Below are 25,663 nucleotides of genomic sequence, written 5' to 3'. Positions count from 1 at the left end.
GAGCTAAAAATCTCTGTGTGTGTTTTGTTTTTTTCCTTGGAGCAACCTTGCAAACTTTTCCTGAGGGCCACCTGTCAGGCAGAGTCTCCTCTCTGCAGCCACTGGAGGCAGGCTCAGTATTGAGACTATTTATTTCTCCCATTGCTGTAACCAATTAAACAAAAGCTTACTGAGTCCATAAAGAGCAACAGCCTGGGGAGAGTGGGAGGGAGAGGCATTCCAAACAGGCATTTTATCTCTGACACACACTCCTGGGCAGGGGATTGAAGGTCAATGCATGCACATCATCCTGGGCTGATTGCAGTGCTGACAGCCACTCACTTTTATGAAATTATCAATTGATCTGTGATTGCAGAATCTAATCAAGGCTTGGAAAATATGGGCGGGTGGAGGAGCCCATCGGGCTGGGTTGTTCTCCTGCCTCTGCTTGTGTGGGTGAGGCTCTCCAGGAACCTTGGGACAGAGGTTGCTGCTTTCGAGGCAGGACGGGAATGAATAGACTTGACCCAGAAGGCTGTGAGAGTAAAACTTTGGTTTATTTAGAATATACTGGGTTTTTATACAGTTTCTGAGGACCAACTTTATTGGTCCTGAAGTGAAAACAACTCAAACCGTTGGTGCAAAGTGCTTGACACACAGTGATAGAACTTAACTATAAACAATGTGAATAACAAGAGAGATAGAAAATTATTTACATTTTTCTCCAGCTTTTCCCAGGCTTCTGCCTGGCTAGAAATTCTCAGTTTCTTTCTTTGACTGAATCTGAGTCCCACAAGGGGTTAATGCACCACCTTTGCTATCAGCTGCTTTATTTACAGGTCACCCTTGTGGTGGTTTCTTTTTGCTCACTCACTACTGAAATGACATAAAATCTTGACTATATTCATGTGGTGAAGACACTCACTGGGGTTTGGCTCTGGCTGAAAGGTTTGCATACCACAAAAAAGTGTCTGGCAACATTTTGAAGTAATTAAAAATCACTGGGTATTGGTAATTCCTGTCCCAAAGAAAACAGAGTTTGCTGGAGCCTGACAAAGGATTCAGAGAGGAGGACGGAACATCAGCAAAGGAAAATCTAAGAATTTGTATTACTTGAAAAAGGATGAAAAGTGCAAGGTTTATCACAAGTCATCCTTACAAAATATGGAAATAAGGATTTCATCAGTGAAGTGCACTGATAAAATTTTAAGTGAGTTATTATAAATCTGATAATATCAATTGCTTTCAGAAAAAAAACCCATATCCAGGTGCCATATTATAATTTGGATCATTCATCTTCCAGCTACCTACTTTAGAAATCAAGTTTTCATGGCAGAAGAAAAAATAGAAAAAGTCTTTTGTGACCATTCCAAAGGATCAGAAAATAGAAGTCAAAATATCATTTTCTAAGTTAATTTTGTATTTTACACAAAATACCTTGCACAAAATCTAGAGAGAAAAATCTGCAAATGTTTAGTGGTTTAACTTAGCAGAACTGAACAACATGTATGGTATAAATAAATGCATTTTTTTCCTGGAGCTTTCCCTTCTCAAGGCTGGACAGACCTGCTCTATCACCATCCTCCTTTTAGCAGGATATAGTATTTTCTTGTCATCCATACTATTTTCTAATCTAAATGCACAGAGCTTTCCTTTCTCCTCCTTTGCTCTACCACTGAAGGTGCAGCAGTCAGAAGTTGGGATCAGCATTGACCAACTATTAATTAAAAGAATAATGGCAAAGTTATTATTTTTACACATTCCTGCATGCCTCAGCCCTCCAAACCTGAGGAGCTTGACAGGACCCAGTACTCCAGGTGGGGAGATATTGATATTTTTCCTGCTCTGAATAACCTTCAGAAGGCAGAAAGAATATCTATTAAAGCCTTAGGAGCATGCTCCATGTTTATGCAGCAACCAGAGGAATTACTCCAGTGAAACATCAGGAAAAAAAATTGCCATTAACTGCAGTAAAAGAGAAATTCAGAATTCTTGCAAAGATCAGGGCTCTGTTGCACTAGAAGATGTTCAGACACAAAAGTAAAGACATATTTGGTTTGAGGAGCTTTGTGTCTGAAAGTCAAGAGGAGCTTTTGAATTCTAGAATATCCTAAAATGAAGAATCTGTTCTTAAAAGTAACAAAGTAATAATAATGACTGAAGAGTGTAGTCAATAACAAAGGAATTTGGAGCAGTGGAGTGTGCTGTGCTCTCTCTTTGCTAAATAAGACATAGATTCTTTTTTTTCTGCTGGTGTAAAGAGCTATGAATGAACTATTTCTCTCTCTCTCTCTTTTTTTTTTCCTTTTCCACTCCAAATGAAGGAAGCAAGGAAACAGCTATATTGTTTAAATCCCACCTCTTCATTTCCAGCACCATGGATCTAGCCAGAAGGCAGCAGAGAGATGGGAGAGGTTATCCCTGATCTAGCTGAGGTGGCTCCAGCAAGCACATGTATTTCCTTTCCATGCACCTTTTAAAATGCTTTACTGTTTAATAAAACAAAGTCAAACTGCAAGGGAACAAAATGATTTTCATAAACATTGCTGTGGGCACAGGGGCCCTTTGGATAATAGAACTTTTATCTCTGTTTTTGAATCTTCAGGCTGCCCTAAATGCACACAATAACAGTAAGTCATTCCCAACACGCACATTCTCCCAGAATTACTGTATTAAACAACTGTGTTAAACAGGTGGGGAGGGAAGGTATATCTCCTTTTATGATCCCTGCACAGAGAAGCTGCCTGGGAGGAGCTGGCCTTGCTGTCAGGGATGGAGAAGGTCTGAGCCCGTGGAGGTCAGCTCGGACACTCATCATTTATCCTCAACGGCACTGTGCTGTGTGACTTAAAACTGCAGGTGCAGGGATGGGAATAAATGAGGATTTTTGGGGAGCTATGGTGGGGAAAAGGGCTTTTTATTTTAAAGGTAGAGATTGATACTAACAGGCTGCAAGAAAAGCTGGGGAGTCCTGGGGATGAGGTTTCACTCTTGCTTAGAAATGCTAAAAGAAATCCTCCATCAGCAGTCTCTGCACAACCTGTACTGCTAATAACTAAGGTCAGGCTTTGGCTAAAGCTGAAATGGCTTTTTATCATCCCAGCTGAGTCACAGAACTGGAGAGCACTGTGTGAGCTGGTGAGGATGGAGTGGGACAATTGTACAATTGTCCTCAGAGCTTCTCCTTGTTCCTTCTGTAAGAGGTCGTGTGCGGGGAAGGGGCTGTGGCTGTAGATGTGGATGTGATCCAGGGTAAGACATGGGCATTCCAGGGATAAATATGGGCATTCCAGAGGTAAACATGGGCATTCCTTGGTGCCAGCCCCTGCTGAGGGTGTGTGGAGAGGGCTGGGACAGAATCACACTGCAGTGCCACTCCCTGCAGCAAAGAGCCCACAGGGTCACACAGGGACCCAAACTGGAGTCCCAACCTCTGATCTGCACATCTCAAGACTGAAAGTTTCTTTGTCTTTGTTTTCAGTGTGAGTAGAATCCTGTGACTGAGAAGTGCTATTGAAACAAAGGCCTTTTCCATGTGAAGTTTGGGGTTAGAATATTGATATTTTTAAATAAAATTCCGTTTTACATCCATGGTGTGTACATCCATCTCTGTCCTGTAGAGATGAGTCTCTGTTCAGAAATCCTGCTGAGCGGGAACATCACATGCTGGAAATATTTCCTGCCAAATTGAGAGCTCTTTAGTAAAACATTGGTAGAAAATAATTTTTAATTCTTCCTTTTCCATTACAATGTAAAACTTCTGCTAGCAGACCCTCAAAAAAAAAAAAACAAAAACAAAACACCAAAAAAAACCCCACAAAAAAAAACAAAAAAAAAAAAAACAAAAAAAAAACCACTGGCAGAGCTGAGGTGAAGCAAATTGAACAAGCAGTTATCTCCAGGGCCTCTTTCAGACTCCCTTTATACAGAAAGCCATGATAGTTAATTCTTCACTTATTTCTGGTGATATGAAGTCAGGGGTTTGAGGTACTATGGACTGAAAGCTTCCATTAGAAGAAGGTTGATCCAAGGGTTAGGAAACAGGGGTGATATTTTGAAAGCAACAGTTAAATTTGCTGTATGGACACATCTTTTCTATGTTACTTTACAGATAAGTGCCCTCAGTCTGTCAGGTTCTCATCTATAAAAATGATAAGAATATTTCCACCTTATCCTAAATGTGTTAGGAAGTAAATCTCGAAGATTGAGGCTTTTTGTCTGTGTGAGCACATATATCCACCTGCAGTTCCTCCTCCTTTTCCACAGAGACATGACTTCATTCCTGCAGCAGATTCCCTGATTGCAAGAGGCAAAAATGTTGGCTTTTCCCCGATCCTCCTTTTTAATTTGCTGTGCAAAATAATGTTCTAAAGATGACACAAAATTCTGCCACAAGACATCAAGTTCACGGTGCTCTCTCTGGCTGAGGCACTGCCTGGGTGAATCTGACTGTGAATAAGATCAAAAGAGGAGTTTGTCTGTCCACGTTGTCTGGATCAAGTGGTGCACAGTGTAACAATGTGGGTCACACATCCTTTGACTGCATTTATTAATTGTGGTTATATATAATAGTATAGTATAATAGAATAATATATATAGTATATATAATAGTATAATATTAATATACAGTATATATAATAGTAATATATTTAATACATAATTTGATTAATTTTTGAGCATTATCTGTGTACTAGTAACTATCAATTATAATTATTATTTGAATCTGAAGAACAATAATATTTTTTGGCCTAAACAAGGTGCTTTCTTCTTTTATTCTAGAACGGATATTTATTTCTACATGGAGAACACAAAGCCTGAGATTGCAGTACTGGGCTGGGAAAGCTAAAATCTATTCCAGTGATCCGTGGGCCAACTCTGATTAATGCTCTGACAGGTTTTGCTTGAGTTTCCCTACCTGCTGAAGTAATTCACATACAACATCTCATAAGAGTGCAGCTAAATTTATGTTTAATTGCCTCCAGAACAGAGGTGTTTGGAGGTGCACGAAGAAAATTGTGCATCTCTGCACATTCTGAGAGCCTGGAAGAGGCTGTAATAGGATACTTTGCCCAGTCAGAGGATTTGAAACCATCTCACCTTCAGCATCAGGGTCAGAACAGCCCCATGTCCTACATGGTGCCCTTGGGAACACCTCACCCTGTCACCCAAGGGACCCTCAGGGTGCTGTGGAGATATCAGCAGGCTCAGCCCATGCTTGGAGTTATCTTCTGCACAATTTACCCCTTATAATTTTGGTGGTGAATGCACCAATCAGGAGCTCTGTCTGTGATTAAAAAACCACTTGAAATCAATGGGAGTCTTCCAGCGAGCAGAATTTGAGTGCAGGAGTTTGTGAGACTGCTCAGGCCTCTCTGGATGAAAGGCACAGCTCTGCAGCGCAATTCAAAAAAAGTTCATTCTTCCACACATTCCTATTTACAGGAATATACGTGCCTCCACCTACTTGAGCACATTGAAAGGAATCTGCTGCAAGAATAAAGCTTATCAAAGCCTCAGCACATCACAATCAGCCTTCTGTGTAGATGCAAAACCTTCCTGAGCAGCAGCAACATGAATTAAACCCAACAGAGGAAGACAGAGACTCATTAAAAGGACTTATAACAAATCAGTTATCAGACATTTAAACTTGTTAGAATAAACCTGTTAAAGAAATCCTCAGCAAAGCTAATTAGGTCGGTGTTGCAGTGGCACAATGGATCCCTTCTTCCACAGAAGACTTAATGGCAGCATAAGCCTGTTAAAGGCATACACTAAATATACAATAAGGCAGCTATTTATAGGATACCTCAGTCAGTTCATCCTCTAAACCTGGCCTACCTGCAAATTGCCCCTAGTGAGAGAGCTCTCCTGGGCTCCAAATGCCTATTGAAAACCCAGGACCATGTGCCTGGTTGTTTGTGAAAGAGACATCCATGGAAGTGTCCCTTTTCCCAAAAAAAGGGGACTGGTGATGGCTGTGGAAGAGCAACATGATCGAGGGGTTTTTGTTTTCGTTTCTCTCTCTGTTGTACTCAAGGCACAGATTAACCAGCAGAACCTATTCTCAGAGCTTTAATGACAATATTGATCCAGTATTGGTGAAGCAGCAAGGAAAGAAAGAGAATAAAAATAATTACTTTGCCCCTATAGAGTGGTTTTTGTCAACATGTGTCAAGATGGATGATTTGGAGATTAAAGACATTTAACCTAGGTCTGCAGGTGGGTTTTTTTCCAAGTTCTCTGGGTTTGTGTAAAACAGGTTCTTTCTACATCCCTCTCATGAACAACAGGGTCAGTACTGCTTCCTTTTGACTTCACCTGTTGCCATACTGGGGTTTGTGAGGCAAACCTTAACACTTCCCTCAGGATGACCTGCAGAGCCCAGAGAGGCTTTGGCAGAGGGTGTTAGAATTCCCAGGGTGGTTTAGTCCTGCTGATGTGGATAACTGCAAACCATGGTGCTCTCAGTTGTAACATTACCCATAAATACCCCAATATATAGCTGCATTTGTGCCTTTATGTTGTGTAGGAAAAAAAAAAAAAGAGTGGGCAACTGCAGTTAGCTCAGCCTGGCTTCCAGGTGGAAGTTACACCAACACAAATAATCCTGACAAGAGTATTAGATCTGTAATTTATCTCTTGTATTATACAGATGCAAGGAGAAGTGAGGAGGAGTAATGTGATTCCCTTGGGAGTATGTGTCTGTCAGCAGCAGCAGAGCTAAAAATAGATCCCAGGTGTCCAAGTTGGTCCTGAACATTTTATACAATAGATCACTCCCTCCAGAGGTGAGCTGGGTGATTTTCCTCTGGAAACACTGGAAGAGTTAAACGCTGGCTGGCTGGGAGGGAATCGGTCTATAACAAACAGAGAAAGAAATGTTTATTCCTGGAGAAGGTGTCACAAGCATAAGAAGAGCTTGAAGACAAGAATTGAGTATGACAAAAAGAAACACTTGACAGCCACAGCCCTTTCAGCTGCCTGGAGTGTCTGTGTGCAGAATTCATTGCTGGCAGAGACTGAGCTCGGGCTATGAATCTACTGGGACGCTGGGGATGACAATGCTCTCCAGGGGACATCTGGGCTGCTTCATGGGCAAATGGATACCCAGAGGGGAAAACAGAGGGAATAAGAACCTCTAGGATTCCCCAGACTTGAATTTCTGCCTAAAGTTTAACCCACAGAGAATGAAGTGATTGGTACAGAAATCTGAAACCTGCTGGCACCAGGGCATGTCTGGGCAGCAGGAAGTGAAGAAGGATTCAGGCAAAGTTCCTTGTTAGGAATATCCCCATTTTTCCATGGGAAGGCAGCAGCTGAGTTCAGGGCTGCTCAGGGAGAGGTGTGCACACACAGAGTGTGTAGCAGTCTTTGTTTTGGGAAGCATCCAAATAAAATAAACGAACTGGAGTTTTTATACTTGCTCTTTAACATGCTGCTTGGGAAACAGTGCCGTAAAAGCTGCATCTAAACAGCTGTGTTTCACACAAAGATCGTGGTCCTAGACACCTGGATAGGGTACACACACCTTCTTGGTTTACCTGACCATGATTCTGTAAATAGATTCCTGAATATTTTGATTTGTCCTTTCCTGCTCTGGCCACTAACCAGAATAGCCCGAGGGGCTGCATTTATACAGAGTTTTTTGTGAAGCAGTTTCAACATAGTTCCTGAAAATCGATGGCATCACTTTGTCTTAACCAGATAAAAAGTCCCCGTTGTAGGTGAGAAATAATATTGCTCAAGGCATGTGGTTACTGTGAGGTAACAACAGCTCCACTTCTCAGGGTGCTGGAATGCACCAGCCATCAACCTGTGACTCACTGCATACCTGAGGCAAAATGCACTTATCTCAGAGCAGCAGCATGCTCTAAGACATGGCATTCTTCACCGATTCAGATTTTCTCCCAAATAAATAACAAATAATACCCAGTGGAAAAAAAAAAGTTACTTTTTATTCCACCGTCTAGGTTCAATACTTGCCAGGTATATTGGCCCAAAGATAATGGTGATTGTCCATTCTGACCTGGACTTCTGCTGTTGAAAAAAGTGTGTTTAGGTTGCATGAACCTGCTGGAACATGCTGGACTCCCTGTCCAGGAGACTTGGACCTTAGGCTCCAGAAAACAGAATTTCCCTGCTGTGTTGTGTGGCAGAGAGCCAGGTGACTTGGCTGTTATTTATAATTCAGGGAGAAAAAGACAGAGCCACCCCTTCCAGAGGCTGCAAACAATGGCCCAGGAAGTTAGAATGGGTCAGATCAATTGAACAGTCACACAGTGGGATGTGTTTGTGGCATGACTTGGATTTCTGCTGGGGTGGTACCATTATTCCGTGCTCACATCCACTGTAGGGCCTTCCCTGCTGGGTGGGGAAATCAAGAACAGAAGCACTGAGCCTCTCACTCATCAGAATTAGCTCAGACTCTGGGTGACAGTGGCTCTTCTGCACCTCTTTTAATCAAGCTTAACCCTCTTTTTCTCATGCCTGCTTCATGATAACCACGTCTCTTGCTTTGCCATCTCCTTAGCTGGGAATTTTATGGGGGCTCTGTGAGACATGAAACAGTTAAAAGAACACAGATATGTTGGAGTGAGGAATAAGGAAAAAAAATCCATTGAACATTCTAGTCCCTGCATTTGACTGCACATGGGTTTCATCTGCCAACTTTTTTTTTTTTTTTTGAGTGGTCTGAAGTGATGAGTGATTGCAGATAGAGGCAGAGTGAGGCTTGAAGCCTTCTGTGCAGCTCATGATGGGCTGGGAGTTACAAGTAGTTCCCTTTTGAAAGTCCTAGTCCAAGTTCAGAAGGAAACCAAACTGCAGGTGATGAATACTGATGACTTGTGCTTGGTCCCACACAATAGCAACAATGGTGAATATGAAAGACTGCTAATAAAGAATATGGATTTGTGCCTAAATGGGAAAATCAGCAGATATAAGCTCTAAAGGAAAGTATTCAAATCCTCTGGCTTCATCCTTCTAAAATTTAGGAATTCATCTAAGCACTGATTTGGTTCCCTTTAGGGTCAACACTGAGAGAGACAATTTCAGAAGGAAATTCAAGCCATGTCAAAGACACTGTCTAAGATAACAGGAAGATTACACCTGTAGAGTTAAAATTACCACTTTCTGTTAACTGCGGAGAATGTTTAGATGAATGCCTGAGACCAAATGTCTGGCCTGTTATAATTCCCCACGAATCCAATGGATCAAATCATTAATTTGTATCTTCTAGTCTTGGCCAGGAACTGTCATATCAATGACAGTCGAGAAACAGTCTTTGGAGCTGGGAAACAACCAATTCCCACTGCTCTTTCTGCCCAATGTATTTTCCTAGATTTGACTTCAGAGTGGTCACTGCCTCATTTTAAACTGCAATGGAAGACAAATCACTATTACTTCTTTCTCACAAGATGTCTGCTAAGAAGACCAGAAGGAAAAAATACAAAATAAGTTAATTAGAAAGCTGGATTTCAGGAAATTGGAAATCCAATTCTGCAACCTCAGAAGGTCAGGGTGCTCAGAACAAGTGTCCTGAAAGGTGGGTGCCCAGGACAGCTGGAGTTCTGAAGTTATATAATTTCTGCCTTCATTAGTTTGAACCTGGAAAGGGATTTATCTAAATGGATAAATCTGGGACATGTTAATTTAGGAAAAATGCAAAGATGGGGAAGAACCTCTTTGGAAAGATGAGTGAGTTCAGAGTTTTTAAGGTACCTAAGAACTGCACTGAGAATGATTATTCAGTTTAATGCAGGGGAACTAGAAAACTAGAAACTCCTATTATAAAAACAAAAACAACAACAACAAAGCAAAACAAAAAAAACTCAAACCAAAACAAAAAAAAACACACACAAAAAACCCCCCCAGTCATTTCCCAACTGCTTCTTCCCACTCTGCTGGGACCTGCTTGCATTTTGTCTTGGCCAGGGATTTCAGCCTGTCTCCAGCCACTGTAGAAGATTCAACTTAAACCTTTAAATCTGCATTTGCGGGTGATGGAAACAGGCTCTGCATGCTCCTTGCCTCCTGGCCTGACCCTTGAGCCCATTCACAGCCTTCTTGCTGCCATCCCTTAGAGCAGCCTGGCAGAGCCTTTTGTGTCACCCACCCTACGTGGGGAACACTGGGACACTGCTCCAGGTGCTCAGGGATCCCAGCAGCAGATGGATCTGGTTGGTGCAAAGGATATCTCTGCAGCCAGCACAAAGCAGTCTGAGTAAGATCACTGCTCGCTGTGATATTGTTTGCAGAGAAAAAGGAGGAAATATATTTCACAAGAGACTGGGAGAGCACCAGAATATCAATACAATGCTCACAAAGCAAGTTTAATCCATTTTTAGCCTGTAATAAACAATGAAGTCTGCGAAACCTTGACAAGAATACATTGTGCATCCTCAAGGAGGACAACACAACAGGATATGTGGGAAAGAAAAGTTTGCCTGTAGCATGAGAAGAACACAGAGTGGAGTCTGAATATCTTCGCCAGCTCATGGGACTCTGGAGTGAGCTTTGCTGTAGAATCACAAACAGAGATGAAGAATTCACTGTGTGCAGCTGGCACACACAGCTGCTTTTGCAAGGATAATAATGGCACTTTGTGCTGGCCTGTTTGGGGTAGAGTGAATTTCCCCTAGAGCAGCTCATAGGATGCTGTTGTAGGTCTGTGACCCCAAAACATTTGTTTTTAACACACTTATAATTTCAATAATGAACATCTTGTTCAGCAATGAAAAGGGAGAAAAGAGGATTTTAGTTAGATTAGTCATCTTTTGTTTGAAATCCAGCTGGGTATTGATCTACCTGTGAGACATGCTGAGTGGTTGCCTTTGTCTCACTTCTTTTCTTTTCTTTTAGTCATCTTCTACTGCTTCCATTTTGAATTTTTTTTCTCTTGGTCACCAAGTTTTCTTGCTTTTATTTGCCCTTTCCTCTTCCCCCAGGCTCCTGGAGTGTGGGCTGGAGGGCAGTGAGGGGATGACTGTGCTGTGTTGAGCTGAACGCTGGGGTTAACCCACACCCACAGCACACCTGGAACACACCAAGGAAACCTCTTTGTCCACCATTGTGGCAGCTGTTAAGTGATAAACATGGACACTTCTCTGCTTTTTAGGTCTTTCACGGCCATGTGATCTCTTCCTAAACTTCTAATAAAGAGTCCAAATCACTGTTTCCCCATCCTCATCGCTACCATAATTTTTTGTTTGCCCACTGCATGCAAATTGGAGACTCTCTCTTTTCACCCTATGTATTGTGAATTTCTGTTCTTCTTCTGATAGACTGGTTTCTATTTTCATCATGGGAACAATATTATAGTTTGAAATATTACAAACATTGCTTTTAAGATACCTGTGGAAAGAAGGGTGAAAAAAAGTGAGGATTGGATGTGCTAAAATTGTTAAAAGCTCAAAAAAAAAAAAAAATCCTTTCTGGAAGAAGAAATAGAAATCCTTGTTCAATGGAGCTTTGCTGATTTGGGATGAAGATCGAGGCTTTGTTCATTGTAGGGAGAAGGTGAGTTGAAATACTCAAGACTAAAAAGAAGAGACCACTGAAAAGAGAAACCTACTGAAGTGAAATAATTTTGTTTTTAAAAATGGCATCCCGAAACCTTATCTTTGACACATAAGAACAGACACATAGCCAAATATGCTGTAACCTGCTTAGGTTTCCAAAGCAGCAAATTAAACCAGTGGACTATGCAGTGAGTGTCCATTCAGATGAGCAAAGCTCATTGAACACAACAATGCTGTAAGAGAACATGTTGAATACTCAATGCACCAAATAATCCGCTTTTGATACAGAGACAGTCACAGCTTTGCAAACAAGGCAGCAGTGGTGTATGTGTGACTGGACAGGAAAAACATTCTGGACAGGAAAAGCACGAGCAAAACTACTCTTTTCACATTGTTTTAGGTTTTCCTCTACTTATATTTTTATTATATTGATGGAAAATCTTATTTCCAGGCAGGACATCTGCCCCAGGAGTTGGTTGACTTGGACTTTCTGGATGGAAGTGTTACTTCATGGAGAGTTTTTATCACAGAATTACAGAACCATGGAATACCCTGAGTTGGAAGGGACCCACCAGGATCATCCAGTGCAGCTCCTGGCCCTGCACAGACCCCCCAAAATCCCACCCTGTCTTTGAGAACGTTGTCCAAGCTGTCCTCAGCTCTGCCAGCCTTGGGGCTGTGCCTATTCCCAGTGCCCAGCACCCTTTGGGACAAGAACCTTTCCCTGATATCCAACCTAACCCTCCCCTGACACAGCTGCAGCCCTTGGGTGATGAAATGTTCCCTAGGTCCATGAGACCTTTGGATACCTGAGGAGAATCATCTCACTTGTTTTCTTTTCTCCCTCTTCACAGGAATATGAAATATCATTCTGGGTGGTGCCAAATCCTGCTAGACCAAATCACAGAACCTTCTCAGGCGTAGTGAGGAAACACACCCAGAACTGTTGCATTGGTTGAGTTGGCAGATCTCATGTGGGGGCACTGCAGGTTCATGGAGCCTTTGCTTTAATTTCAAACCGCCTCATGTAGGACACAAGGGTTCCCCTTCTACTTCTGGTAAATGCCAAGAGCATCAATGAAAAGCACACTGATGATAATCCCAAGTGCCATTTATTTGTTTAAACAACAGCTTTGACCTTGTTTATATGTTCTGTGTAAGACCAAACTCCTGAATTTTCCCTGCTGTGGAGTTTCCTCTGTGGCCTTGCATCTGTGAGAACCATTTCAGCCTTTTATTTGAGCCAGTGTGACAGAATCCAAGGTAGAAGGAAGACACCAGGAAGTGTGCTTTGTGCTGAACAGTGCCTTGGAACAAGGCACAACCCGGGAGATTTGGGTACCCTGCCATTGACATAAGCTGAACTTCCACCCTGTCAGAGCAGCTTGGGGCTTAACAAAGCAGCTTCTAATTATGCTTAGGAAAGACTTGCTGAAGATTTAGCTTGAGACAACATTCTGTAGCCACAGGGGATGGGTGAGAGAAGGACAGAGTGTCCTTGCAGGCCAGAGAAGGGCATGTCCTTGCAGGAAGGAGGGCATCTCTCATTGCCCTCCTTGCCCCACACACCCTGCAAGAGGTGGGAGATTTTTTGTCCTGTCAGCATCGCCCAGCCCAGCCCAGCCCTGCCCTGCCTAGGAGTAGTTTGTAGAAACCTCGGGCTCTGGAAGCCTCCCACCACAGCGTGGTTAAGCTCTGCCCCACCCTGGGCTGCCTTTGCTGCTCTGCTGAGGCTTATCCGGGTGGGTCATGCCCCTGGATCAGGCCCATCTCCATTCCTCATCCCGAGCCATCCCCAAGCCCAGCAGTGGGACCTGGGGGCACGGCCAGGCTAGGAGTGCAGCCGGCTGCTGCAGAGTTGGTTCAGCTCGGTTCTGCTCGCCTCAGCTTGGCACGGCTCAGCTTGGCCTGGCTCATCTCATGCCAGTTTATCTCGGCTCAGCTCAGTTTATCCTGGCTCAGCTCGGCCCGGCTCATCCCGGCCCGGCTCTCGGGCCCGCCCGGCGCTGTCCGCGGTGCTGAACGCGCCCGCCCGGCGCGGTCGGGAGCGGCTCGGCCCCGGCTCTCCTCGGCTATCCCCGAGCGCGGCGCCAGCCGGGAGCATCCTGCTCCGATCCTGCTCCGATCCTGCTCCGATCCTGCTCCGATCCTGCTCTTATAATGCTCCTATCCTGCTCCTATCTTGCTCCCATCCTGCTCCCATCCTGCTCCCATCCTGCTCCGATCCTGCTCCGATCCTGCTCCGATCCTGCTCCCATCCTGCTCCGATCCTGCCCCTATCCTGCTCCGATCCTGCTCCCATCCTGCTCCGATCCTGCCCCTATCCTGCTCCGATCCTGCTCCGATCCTGCTCCCATCCTGCTCCGATCCTGCCCCTATCCTGCTCCGATCCTGCTCCTATCCTGCTCCTATCCTGCCCCTATCCTGCTCCGATCCTGCTCTTATAATGCTATCCTGCTCCTATCTTGCTCCTATCTTGCTCCCATCCTGGTCCCATCCTGGTCCCATCCTGCCCCTATCCTGCTCCGATCCTGCCCCTATCCTGCTCTGATCCTGCTCCTATCTTGCTCCGATCCTGCTCCGATCCTGTTCCTATCTTGCTCCCATCCTGCTCCCATCCTGGTCCCATCCTGCTCTCCCATCAACGCGGCCGAGCCAGCCGGGCGCTGTCCGGGGTCGGGAGGAGAAAATTGAAGGCGTGGGTGTAGGAAAAAAAAAAAAAAAAAATAGATGGGGGCTTCCTGGAATAGCAACCGGCTCTGCTGCAGCCTCCTCCCCAAAACCCCTCGGATCCCCCCCATGGCAGGCAAGTTTCGACCCCTCCCGCAGCCCCATCCCGCGGCCCTTCCCGTCTCACCCTCCCTTCCCACGGCCCAGGCTCCGTCTGGCCGGAGCTGAAGTCCCTCCTTTTTGCCCCCGGCCCCTCCCCTTCTCTAATTATGTACAAAACACTTAGAATAAAATGGCCAGGCTGGGGCTCCGCCTTGCTTTCCTCTTCCCCATTCATCCTCTCTAGCCCGCTCCAAGCCCCTCCCTCGGTGGCAAGCCCAGCCTCTCGCTTCCCTCCTGGAGCTCTTTTCATTTTTATTTCTAACCCCCTCTCCATTCTCCCTGCTGCCTCTGCTCTTTCCCCCGATGGCTACGAACTGAGCAGCAGAAGAGAGGGGGGGGCACAGGAAGGGGGAAGAAAAAAAGCAAGAAAAAGGAAAAGGAAGAAGGAGAGAAGCGGAATTTTTTTTTTTCCTTGCCTCTGCCCTTAATGCCCGCGATCTGGATCAAGGAAGGGGATTTTCTGTCTGAGCATGAAAAGGACTGCTAGAGCCCCAGGATTTTCACGCCTGCAGTATCAGCCCCGCACCCAGTATGCGAGCTGGACAGAGAAGCTCTCCCACAAGTTCCTACCGAGCCGAATAAAACCCACGGGCGAGCCGATCTGCGCCTCAGAGGGACATTAGCATCAGGTAAGGCGAGGAGCAGGGTGCCTTTCCTCCGCGGCGCTGCGGCTGCGGCGCTGCCCTGCCCGGGCTCCCCGTCCTGCCGCGCGTTGTGTAACGCGCCCGCGGCCCCTCCGCGCCCCCGCCCGCACCCCGGCCGGGCGATGGATGGGCAAGTCCCGCAGCTGCCTCCTGCGTGCGCTGTGCCGAGCCAGCGGCCGCGATTCGCGCACGGCTTTCCAGCGGGGCAGCCCCCCCGGAGGATGCTCGGCAATTGGGGTTCAGCCCCGGCTGGGCTGGGCTGGCGGCCAGGCGGTGTGGGGGTGGGAGGCGGCCGGGATCCATCTGTATTCCGGAGTGTCGGTACATCCCGGAGCAGGGGGGGACCGTCCCCAAGGAGATGGTGTCATCTCCACTTAATCCGCTGCTCCGCTTTGGCAAGTGACAAGCAAATCGCGGAGGAATAGGAAAGTCTGTCGCCTCGAATCCCACACTGGGCTGATTGCCTCTACTTCCAGCGGGGATGGGAGACAGCGGCAGAGCCGGGGGAGGGTAGGGACGGCGGGGAGCTGCACCCCACGGTGCTGGAGATGGGTTTTCCCCGCATTCATTTCCCCGTTCCGTGCTGCTTGCGAGGCTGGTGTGGAGCATAACTTTGCCTTTTTGCAGTCCTTGTGGAATGGCGGGACGGAGGGCATCTCCAAGCCATTGCATCATCCCCGGGGTCCAGCACAGGCTGGGTTTAAAGCCCCAGAGACCACTTGGAGAGAGGAGGGGGGTTATAGGTGTGTGTGTTTTGGCTTTGGGAGTTCCCCCGTGCTGGTACCTGAGAGTGGGGAAGGAGAGGAGATGTCACTTCTTCGATGCAGTCTCCCCTTGATGGAGGGAACCAGCAGCAGATGAAATGCTGGCAGAATTGGTGTTTGAATTTTAGCCCTGTGATTGACATCTGCGCTAGGCAGGACGGAAGGGTCCTTCATGCTTTACTCTGGCAGCTCATCTGGCTGCACAATAATAATGTGTTCATGGCAGTAAATCTGCTTTCCCAGGAGTTGTAGAGAAGTATTTGGGAGACAGTGAGAGGAGGAGGGAGCGAGTAAAGAGGAGATGTGGCTTTGGTGCAAGGAACATGAAAGGCTTTTGAAAAAAAAAAATTCCTTATAAAGGAAAAATATCGATCTGCTCTGCTTGTGAGTAGCAGACAGACAGCCCTGGACTCTCTCCCTCCCACACAGCCCAGACAAGCCACCGTGCTCTCCCTGGAGCATGTACACGCCAAGCACACCCAGCACATGCTGGGGAGCTCGCAGCCCACCCCAGGCTCGGGCACAGCAGCCCGGGCTCGCTCTGCCTGGAGGCAAAGCCCTCTCCGAGCCCCGCGGCTCCCGCACGCTCTGCCACACAGGTGGGATCCACACGCACCGAACGGGCAGAAATAGCTGCATTGATATTCTTATTATGTAAATCAAACCTTCAGAAGTTCACATGAGCACACACATGCTGTCTTCTTTGCAGGGCTCGCAGTAGGTGGTTTGCTCCTCCAGTGTAGCTTTCTCTCTTGTAGTTGGCTCCAAGCATTGATTTGGGGTTTGTCTGACTCCAAAGCCCTTTGCAACTCAGCAGAAAACCCTCTACATTTGGTGTGTCTACGCTTGTTTTATGGCTCTTTGAAGATTCCCAGGACTCGGGAATGATTTCACTACTGGAAAGGCAGACGAGCAGCAGGCAGGGAAGCAGGGAAATGGCTGGGGGAGTGATGGCATTTCCATACTCATCATGCCTTCTCTGATCAAGAACTGGAGTCTGGGAGTGTGGGAAGAGCTCTGCTGGAGTTACATAGCTTTTAAATGTGTGTGAACAGAACCACACATACATTTATGGCTAAAACACATAACGCAAGGCTCCACTTCAGACTTACCCTGGTTCAGAGAAAAACCCTCCCATCCTCAGGGGGCAGATACTCCCTTTGCATGCCCCTTTGATCAGAAATGACAGAGTGTGCACAGGGGAGATGATGTCACTGGTGTTAGAGGTGCTTAACATCCCTCTCTGACCTTCCTCCTCTTCCCCTCTTTCCATAGGGCCTAGCAAGGAGACAGGCCTCCAAGAGCAGGAATAAAATGAGGCTGACTAAAGTCAATGTTAAAACTTTGCAGAGGAGGAATATAGGGTGGATCGGCTTGTTTTAGGTAAAATGTGTCCCAAAAGAAATGGCACGGGATTTTCTCTGTTCCCTCCTAACCACCACTGTTTACTACCCTGGAAGTATGTGTAAGGCGGATGCTAAACACTACATGGGAATGGCTCTGCCAGCAGACAATAGTCATTGTTGTCTGTGTGACAGAAATAGTTCAAAGCCAAATCCTCCTGTCTGTGCACAGGCAGGAGCCCCAGCACCTTCTCCAGGTGCATTGCTCAGGAGGGCATGGCAGGAGCTGACTCCAGAAGCAGGGATCTGCACCCAGTGCCCAGGAATGGCTGTGGATTTCTAGACTTTACCCAGGACTTGGTATTTACAGCTGATGCAGGGATGTTGAGAAAGCAGGAAAAATTGATCGGGGGTAGGGGGGAGTGTGTGGAGAAAATCACCGAAGAACATAAACGAGGGTGAAGAGACCCCGAGCACCGTGAGACACAGCGTTTGGAGGTGGGAAATCAGGGAGGGACCCCCAAAAAAGGGAACACACCCCGCTCAGCTCCGCTCAGCCCTGCTAGCCTGGCTCAACACTGTTCAGCCCCATTCAGCCCTGCTCAGCCCTGTTCAGCCTAGATCAGCCCCATTCAGCCTAGATCAGCCCCATTCAGCCCAGCTCAGCCCAGCTCAGCCCAGCTTAGCCCAGCTCAGTCCGGCTCAGCTCTGTTCAGACTCGCTCAGCCCAGCTCAGCCCCTTTCAGCCCCGTTCAGCCCGATTCAGCCCGGCTCAGCCCAACTCAGCCCCGTTCAGCCCAGCTCAGCCCCGTTCAGCCCAGCTCAGCCCAGCTCAGCCCAGCTCAGCCCGGCTCAGCCCAGCTCAGCCCAGCTCAGCCCCATTCAGCCCGGCTCAGCCCAGCTCAGCCCAGCTCAGCCCGGCTCAGCCCCGTTCAGCCCCGCTCAGCCCAGCTCAGCCCGGCTCAGCCCGGCTCAGCCCGGCTGCGCCAGCGCGGCGGGCGGGCGGTGCCGCCAGGTCCCAGGAGGGGGCGCTGTGGCTCCACGCAGCGCCAACGCGGAGCGGCGCGGGGCTCGCCCGCACCCCTGCCCGCACCCCTGCCCGCATCCCTGCCCGCATCCCTGCCCTCATCACTGCCCTCATCACAGCCCTGCCCGCACCCCTGCCCGCACCCCTGCCCTCATCACAGCCCTGCCCGCACCCCTGCCCGCATCCCTGCCCGCATCCCTGCCCGCATCCCTGCCCGCATCCCTGCCCTCATCACTGCTCGCACCCCTGCCCGCACCCCTGCCCGCATCCCTGCCTGCACCCCTGCCCGCACCCCTGCCCGCACCCCTGCCCGCACCCCTGCCCGCACCCCTGCCCGCATCCCTGCCCTCATCACAGCCCTGCCCGCATCCCTGCCCGCATCTCTGCCCTCATCACAGCCCTGCCCGCACCCCTGCCCGCATCCCTGCCCTCGTCACAACCTTGCCCGCATCACATCCCTGCCCGAATCCCTGTCTTCACTCCTGCCCACATTCCCCGGCATACAGTCATCCTCATCCGCATCCCTTCCCGCATCCCTTCCCGCATCCCTTCCCTCATCCCTTCCCGCATCCCTTCCCTCATCCCTTCCCTCATCCCTTCCCGCATCCCTGCCTGCATCCCTTCTCTCATCCCTTCCTGCATTCCTTCCCGCATCCCTTCCCGCATTCCTTCCCGCATCCCTTCCCGCATCCCTTCCCGCATCCCCGCCCCCGTCCCCGGCCGCGGGTGGGGCGGAGGGGCCGGGGGTGGGCTCTCGGTGCCGGCGGGGCTCTGCTCCTCTTGGCCCGGTGCGGCCGGACGGGTGCGGGCCGCTCCTCCCGCTACGGAGCCGCGGGGCGAGCAGAGCCTGCGGGAGCCGGCCCGGTGCGAGCAGGGATCGCTCACCCGGTGATGAAATGCAGCTACTTCTGGGACAGAGCCCAGCAGCTTTTCCGTGCCAGCAAATACTACAGGGGAAGTGAAAAATCACTTCATGCATTGGAAGTGCAGAGATGAACTTAGTGAGGCAGAATATAAATTACCCAGACCGGGGAAGCTTGTGCCCAGTTGTTTGATTTACACCATCCTGCTTGCAAAAGTATCATGAGATTTTTAACAACTGTAAAGACCTTGGCCCATTTCCTTCCAGGCCACATAGAACAGCTTTTCAGAAAGGGAGAATGTCCTCACACACACACAGATCTGGCCTCTAAACAGATCCATGGACTGAGGACTGGTCCTGCTGTTCTCCCTCTGCCCTGGAAGATGGCTGCCAGAGCAGGATGCCGAGTTAGGGAATGGTGCTGAGCTGAGTCAGGGCAAAATATCTCCTCCTGGCGATGTGTGTACTCCCGAGTGTTCTTAGATGCCAGGGAAGGTTTCCCCCTGCTTGCTGTGCCACGTCCAGCTGATGTGCTGGGCCTGGAGCACGTCTGGCCAGGGCTGCAGTGGGCTTGTGGCTGCACATGGTGTGGAAAAGAGAAATGCTATCAAGGAGAGAGCCAGGGAAGCAAACTGGATATATCTACCAGGTACTTTTGTGTGGAGAGAGGATGGGCAGAGATGGACCAGACAAATGAAGTGACATTCCCAGGGTTTGGAGTAGGCACAGGACAGCTGTTGCTGGCTTGATGAGCTAAGCTATGCAGTACCAGGGAAGGAAAAGTCCTGACTAGTGGGAGGGAGGAATGGGAGAAAGAGCAGAAATCAGAGGAGCAGCTGATTTACAGTGAGCTGAAGGCTATTGAAGGACTTAAGTTTATTTCAGGAATGCTGGATCACATCCCAAGTGGAGGTGGCATAAACTGGGTATATGGACATGTCATTTTGGAAAGAAAACAAGAATCAGGCCCAGGATTCCCCTGAACCTGAGCTGGGGAGTTTAACACAACATTTACAGCCCCCTGCTTGGGGAGTTGTTTTCCTGCAGCCTTGAGGCAGGACCTGCGAGCAGCTTCACAGGAGAAAGATGCTTATTTGTTTTTGCTATTTGTTCTTCTGAAGTCATGTGTTCTACATCCATTTTATTGTTGCCTGCACGGTGCAGCTGGCAGAGCTCAGCTCTGCACAGAGCTGCTGCTGTGTCCTCTGCAGGGCTGGCTGAGTGGCACCCACAGTGGCACCCGTGGTGGTGGCATGTTTCTGGGTGTTGATATAGCATTCCCCAAGTGCTTGAACTCTCACACGTGTGATTCCTGGCTCCTGTTCCAGAAAAACAAGCAGTCGCACTGCTGATGGATCACCTCTTGCAGTGGCAATAGGAATAACAGTAAGTCGTAGAGGAGTGAATAATCTAGAGAGGGTCACCTGCAGAGGAGGATGGAGTGAATTGCCTTTGCCAGGCACATGCTGTTGTTCACTGATGGAAATGCTGGGCAGAGGTAGAAACTGAGGTGCCAGAAGCACCAACAGAGCTCTGCAGCCCTAGAACAATGCTCTGTGTGTGTGCTAGCAATGGGCAGTATTTGGTGGAGTGTTTCCATCACAGAGACATCCTCCCTCCCAGACAGTCATGAATTACAGCAAAGTCAGCTCACAGCTGACACACCAAGCTTGCGAGCCAAGCTATGAGAGATTCTCACACGTAAGAGAAGCTCCAGAAAACCAACAAAACCCCAACAATTTGCTCCAGGACTTTTTGTTAGATATCAAAAGAGAATATAGGAGTAGAGGGAGCTCTCACTCCCCTCTGTTCTCTGTACTCCCAATTTCCAGTAGAGTAGCTCTGGATCCTGTAGTCTTTTCATGCCTGGCACCTGTCTCATTGCTATCCTGATAGGAAGTACATCCTTTACCCTGGTATTTAGAGAAGATACATCCTGAAGCCTTACGACAGGTCTTCTTACAGCCTGGACTTTAACATATTTGCATAGTACAGCTGGAATATGTTGTACAGCAAGTTCCTGTGGAAAACTCGCAGCCTCTTGCTGTAAATCACTGCAGCCTGTCAGGCTGTTAACTGGCTCTGTGGTGAGCGAGGATCTCTTTTTTAGGCTTTGATTTAGGGTGTGATTTAGAACCTGGCCTGTGCTCTGGACTCCACTGTGTCCATCATGGTTTTGGATGCAGTTTTGGCCAGAAGTCCTGAGTCGGCACAACCGACCCCATTTAGCCATTTCTTTAGCCTGCCCTAGCTGTGTGTGTGGCTGTCAGATGCATTGCTAACACTGGAGACCCCTGTGGTAATTTATCTTGCAGCTGTAGATGCTGACTTGCTAAGCAGGCTGGAAGACAGGGAGGGTGAGCTTTAAAACCATCGCCTCGTGCAGGCAGCACATTCCAGGTGAGGCTGCAGAAAAATAAATAAAAGGAATTTGTGGAAAATTACAAAGTGGCTCAAACTAACCAGGGTAGAAAGAACAGAAATGAGCTGTGACCCCAGGGAGGAGGCTGGGGATTCAGAGCAGGCAGGAGGACCAGGATGAGCAGGTGTGAATCCTTAGCTGGACCTGTGGGATAGGTGGAACAGACACCAGCGAGGCAGGACGCGGGTGCTGGAGCTGCTCCTGCGCGTGGCTGCTCTTCAGGCAGCTACAGATGGTGAGCGGGTGAGCAGAGCCCTCAGACATATGCTGGGGTACATATGTGGCTCTGGGTCCCTCCTGGCTCAGACCACCTTCCTGCCTGGAACAGCAGTGTTATTCCAGCCATTTCCCACACTGCTCTGTGCTGAGCCAGGTTTGCAGTCAAAATCAAAGACGTGTTTGGAGGCAGCAGCGAGAGCTTAGGAGGCACAAGCTGAGACTGAAGAATGCCTAAGAAATACTCAGGAAGTCAAAGGGAAGAACTAACAAAGCACAGTGTTTGTGCTAAAATTGTGAACAGAGAGAAGAAAGCAGTAACAAGGATCCCTATAACATAGCCCTAAGACTAGCAGCTATTTCTAGAATTGCTTATTGTCGTGTCGTCCAAATTCAGAGTTGCTTCTGCAAAAGTACTCCAGGCTTTGCTGTTTTATGCTGGAGAATGCTGATAATGTGTTTATCTGCCATTTCCAGTCTCCTTAAAGAGAATTGTAAAGTATTTGAAAATGATGGACCATGTTTTAGGCCAGTGAATAGATAAATCTGGTCTACCAGGGAAAAGAGAGCAATTAGGATTTTCCCACAATGTTTACCTAAAGTAACCAAAGAGTGGAAATTTGAATTTGGAAATATTTAGATAAAACTATTTTTGTGCAATTAGAGATATATGTGCATCAATCCTTTTTGCTTTTTGAGGGGAAGCATTATGGTGAAAAGACTGATGGGAGCTGGAAGTGTTGCTCAGGGAATTTGTTGGAGGATGAGAGATGAAGGAAGGATCTGGTTTGCTGATGGAGCTGGATTGGGCCTTGTTAAGACTGGGAGAAATGGAGAAATGCTCTAAGCACAACAGTAGGACACCAAAGGGATCAGAAAGACATGGATGAGCGCTGTCACTTCTGGGATAACCTTTCACCTGTGTGGGGACATGCAAAGTCAGTGGTTGTCTGAGGACTCTCATCTGCAGTGCCAGATGGAATATCCTGTGTGTGACTATTTCCTTATTGATTCCTCTCACGCTTTGTGTTTTCATAGCATTCTGCAGTAATGGAGTAAGTCACGAGTCATCTATGAAGTATTTTTTGGAGGGACAGTTTAGATCTAGTACCAGATAATTTCCTTGGGTGTCTCCCAGCTTTCTATGGGAAAGGGAAGGAGTGAATAACCACATCTCAATTTTCTCCCCTCTTTGTGACTGGATAGATGTCAAAATCACTCCTCTTGTCTCAAGGGCCCTGCTGCTGCAGATGTGTCACTGAGTGCTCAGATATTGCTCAAAGTTTATCAAACACAGATTTTTTTCACACCTGGGCTCAATTGTTACCAACCCGGAGCAATCAGAACCACAAAGAGCCCGATCCTGCAGTTGGAATCACACAGTCAAATTTTAATTATAGCCCTGTGGACATAATGAAACTGATTTCCACAACCAAAGCCTAAGCAACAGCAAATCCATACACACGCCGAGTGCAGAGTGAATCATGTTTATGGTTCATCAGTGTGCAGCTTCTTTGTTCCAAAATGCTGGTCAGGAAGGCAGAAGAAATATTCCCCGGGATATTATAAAGACTAACATATCATCAGAGGGAGAATCAATGGAGATTGATGGCAAATTAGATGGACACTTGAGACATTAAAAGGAAGGATGGAAAATAGAAGTGATATTATAATTGAACCATATTAATACATTTTAAATTGCTTTACAAATATTAACAAGTTAAATAAGGGAAGCCTGGAAATTATAGTTCATCTAGTCTGGGAAAGCTGGGAGTGAGGAGGGACATTCGGGTTCCAGTACAAAGGTATATGAAGGTTAAAATGAAAAGTGATCAGAAATATTTTAACACTTTGATGATAGCAGAACAAGGGGATACATCAAAATTAAAGGGCACAACTTTTAAAGCAAATTAAAAGGAAATAGTCTTTTCTTCAGTGTATAGTGAAGGCACACAATTCCCTGCTGCAGGATGTCGCTGAGATGAAAGTCCAGATGGATTTGAAGCGTAGAAGGCTACATAGCTCTGCAGCAATTAATAGAATTTGCAGCCCTGCAATCTGGGACAATGGTAATCAGGTCTCAGGCTTCAAAGCAAAGGATGACCATCTTCTGGGGTGGGGAAGGACATTTTCTCTCTGCATAAAAAGAACATAATATGGTTGGCCAGGTAATGTGACTGCCTATGGTCGATCCCGCTGGAAGCTAAGTCAGCAAGAGATTAGCAAATTGCTTCTGTGGGTGCTGGATTAAGGTATTATAAAAAGGTTTTCATCAATGCCAGACAGAATATCAATCCAGCAATCTCTTCTTCTGTGTCAACTCCCACAAAAGTAATTTCAGTGATTAGAATAGATATTGAAGTGGGACATGAAACGGGTGGTTACAGGCAGCAGCAGTGACCCTGAGCTGCACAGCTCAGTTTCCTCTATCAGCACCAGCATCTGTGGGATGGCACAAAGCTGGGATGAGCCTGGAGTCTCCCAGCAGCAGGTTCTGTAGGAATACAAGCTCCCTATGCCCAAGGGCCTGCCGGCTGCACAGAGGAGGAGGAAAAGAAACAGGGAATGCTGTCACCTCTGCTCAGTACCCGAGGAAATGCAGCACAAGGCTTGGAGAACAATTCAAATCCTGTCAGTAGGAGCATTTCTGTTTGCAATTTTGCTTTGACAGATTTTGAAAGTAGTTGGTGACAAAAGGTAGCAGAACATTATAGAAAACAGAACCTTAAATACTGCCATGGGATATGGGAACACTTGGAAAATCGGCCTCCAAGGTAAGATGTCACCTTAAAAAAATCATGTGACAGATAAGTGGGTGCATGAAATCCTGAGACTTAACCAAAGCATCTTGGTAGGAGTGACAGGGTAGACAGAGATCAGCTATGGAGCCGTGCCCTCTCCTCACATTCTCCCCACAGTCCCATCCTTCTGAGGGTCCCAGGGTGACTCCCCCTGTGTGCCTTGTGTTGGGAAGAGTCCTGCCCAGTCACCACCGTGCTGCTGGGAGGCAGGAGGAATGTGCCTTTCTCCATCCCTTTCCTCTCCCTTCAGCCATTCTGTTCCTGCTGCTGAAGACAGAGGTTGGGTAGAGAGAAACAAGGATGTTGAGTACAGACAGGGAAGTTCAGCTTCAGCAGGTGGCACTTACTGGAGGCCACTTCTGCACTGGCCATGTGTTGGAACTCAAAATGTCCCTCAGACATTTTTGGAGGTTCCAGGCCCTGGTCAGAAGCATTTGAGACCCTGGCAGGCAGCTGCAAACAGCTGTGATTTTGGGTTTGAGCCATGGAACAATTTACCAACCTTGCAGGTGGAACAAAAAGTCACAAAAGTTTAGATATTAGAGTAGAAGTAGTTACAAAGTAGAGGGAAGAATTTTTGAGTGCTGTACAGGGGGGTTTTAATTTTGTACATGGGGGTCAGAGGTTTTAAGATGGAGGAATTTGGGTCTTCCCTGTCCTTCCTCTTTCTCCTTCCTTGCCTCCATGTTCTTGGTGATGTTGGCACTCACAGATTGGTTTAGAGTAGAAAATCACCATTTAATATAGGTAATAGGCATTGGGGAAAAACTGTAAACATGGAACACGTAATGTACCATACAAAAGATAGAAAATCACCATTTAATATAGGTAATAGGCATTGGGGAAAACTGTAACCATGTAACACGTAATGTACCATATAAAAGACAGCAGCAGCCCTGGGCTGGAGAGAAGAAGCAGTCGGGGTCAGAGAGGATGTCAGGGTGTGTGTGTGCCTCTGCCTGAGCTCTGAGCAAACCACAGCAGCCCGAGGAGAAAATCTTTTAGATAACTTGCAGTAAAATGCCTTGAGACCAACAACAGAGACTGCTGAGCCTTTCTTTGGAAGCACGGGTTGGAGGAGAGACTTTTCCAGCACACGGAGCCCCTGAACCAGGCTGGGTTCCATCAGCCATGAGCATCTCTGGGTGAACAGAGAGGACCTCCCATGTCAGGTGATAAAGCAGTGCTGCCTTCAGAAAGGTGGGAAGGATGGGCAGCTGATGGCTGTGAGGAAAACACATCGATAGATGGGAT

The 25,663-nt window shown here is 47.5% G+C and overlaps 1 protein-coding gene across 1 annotated transcript in view; it reads left to right on the top strand.

The window, feature by feature from the left end:
- Positions 1-14,452: 14,452 nt before the first annotated feature.
- Positions 14,453-25,663, top strand: part of BRINP1 (BMP/retinoic acid inducible neural specific 1) — a 92,428-nt gene continuing 81,217 nt past the window's right edge. Inside the window, exon 1 of the mRNA XM_021551379.4 lies at positions 14,453-14,959. The gene's annotated coding sequence lies outside the window, so the exon portion shown is untranslated. The remainder of the gene's footprint in view (positions 14,960-25,663) is intronic.

Source organism: Lonchura striata, chromosome 17 (assembly GCF_050655825.1).
Source record: "Lonchura striata isolate lonStrDom1 chromosome 17, ASM5065582v1, whole genome shotgun sequence".
Lineage (NCBI taxonomy): Eukaryota > Metazoa > Chordata > Aves > Passeriformes > Estrildidae > Lonchura > Lonchura striata.
Note: the sequence above shows the minus strand (reverse complement) of the source record. Positions and strands in the feature narration are given on the sequence as shown.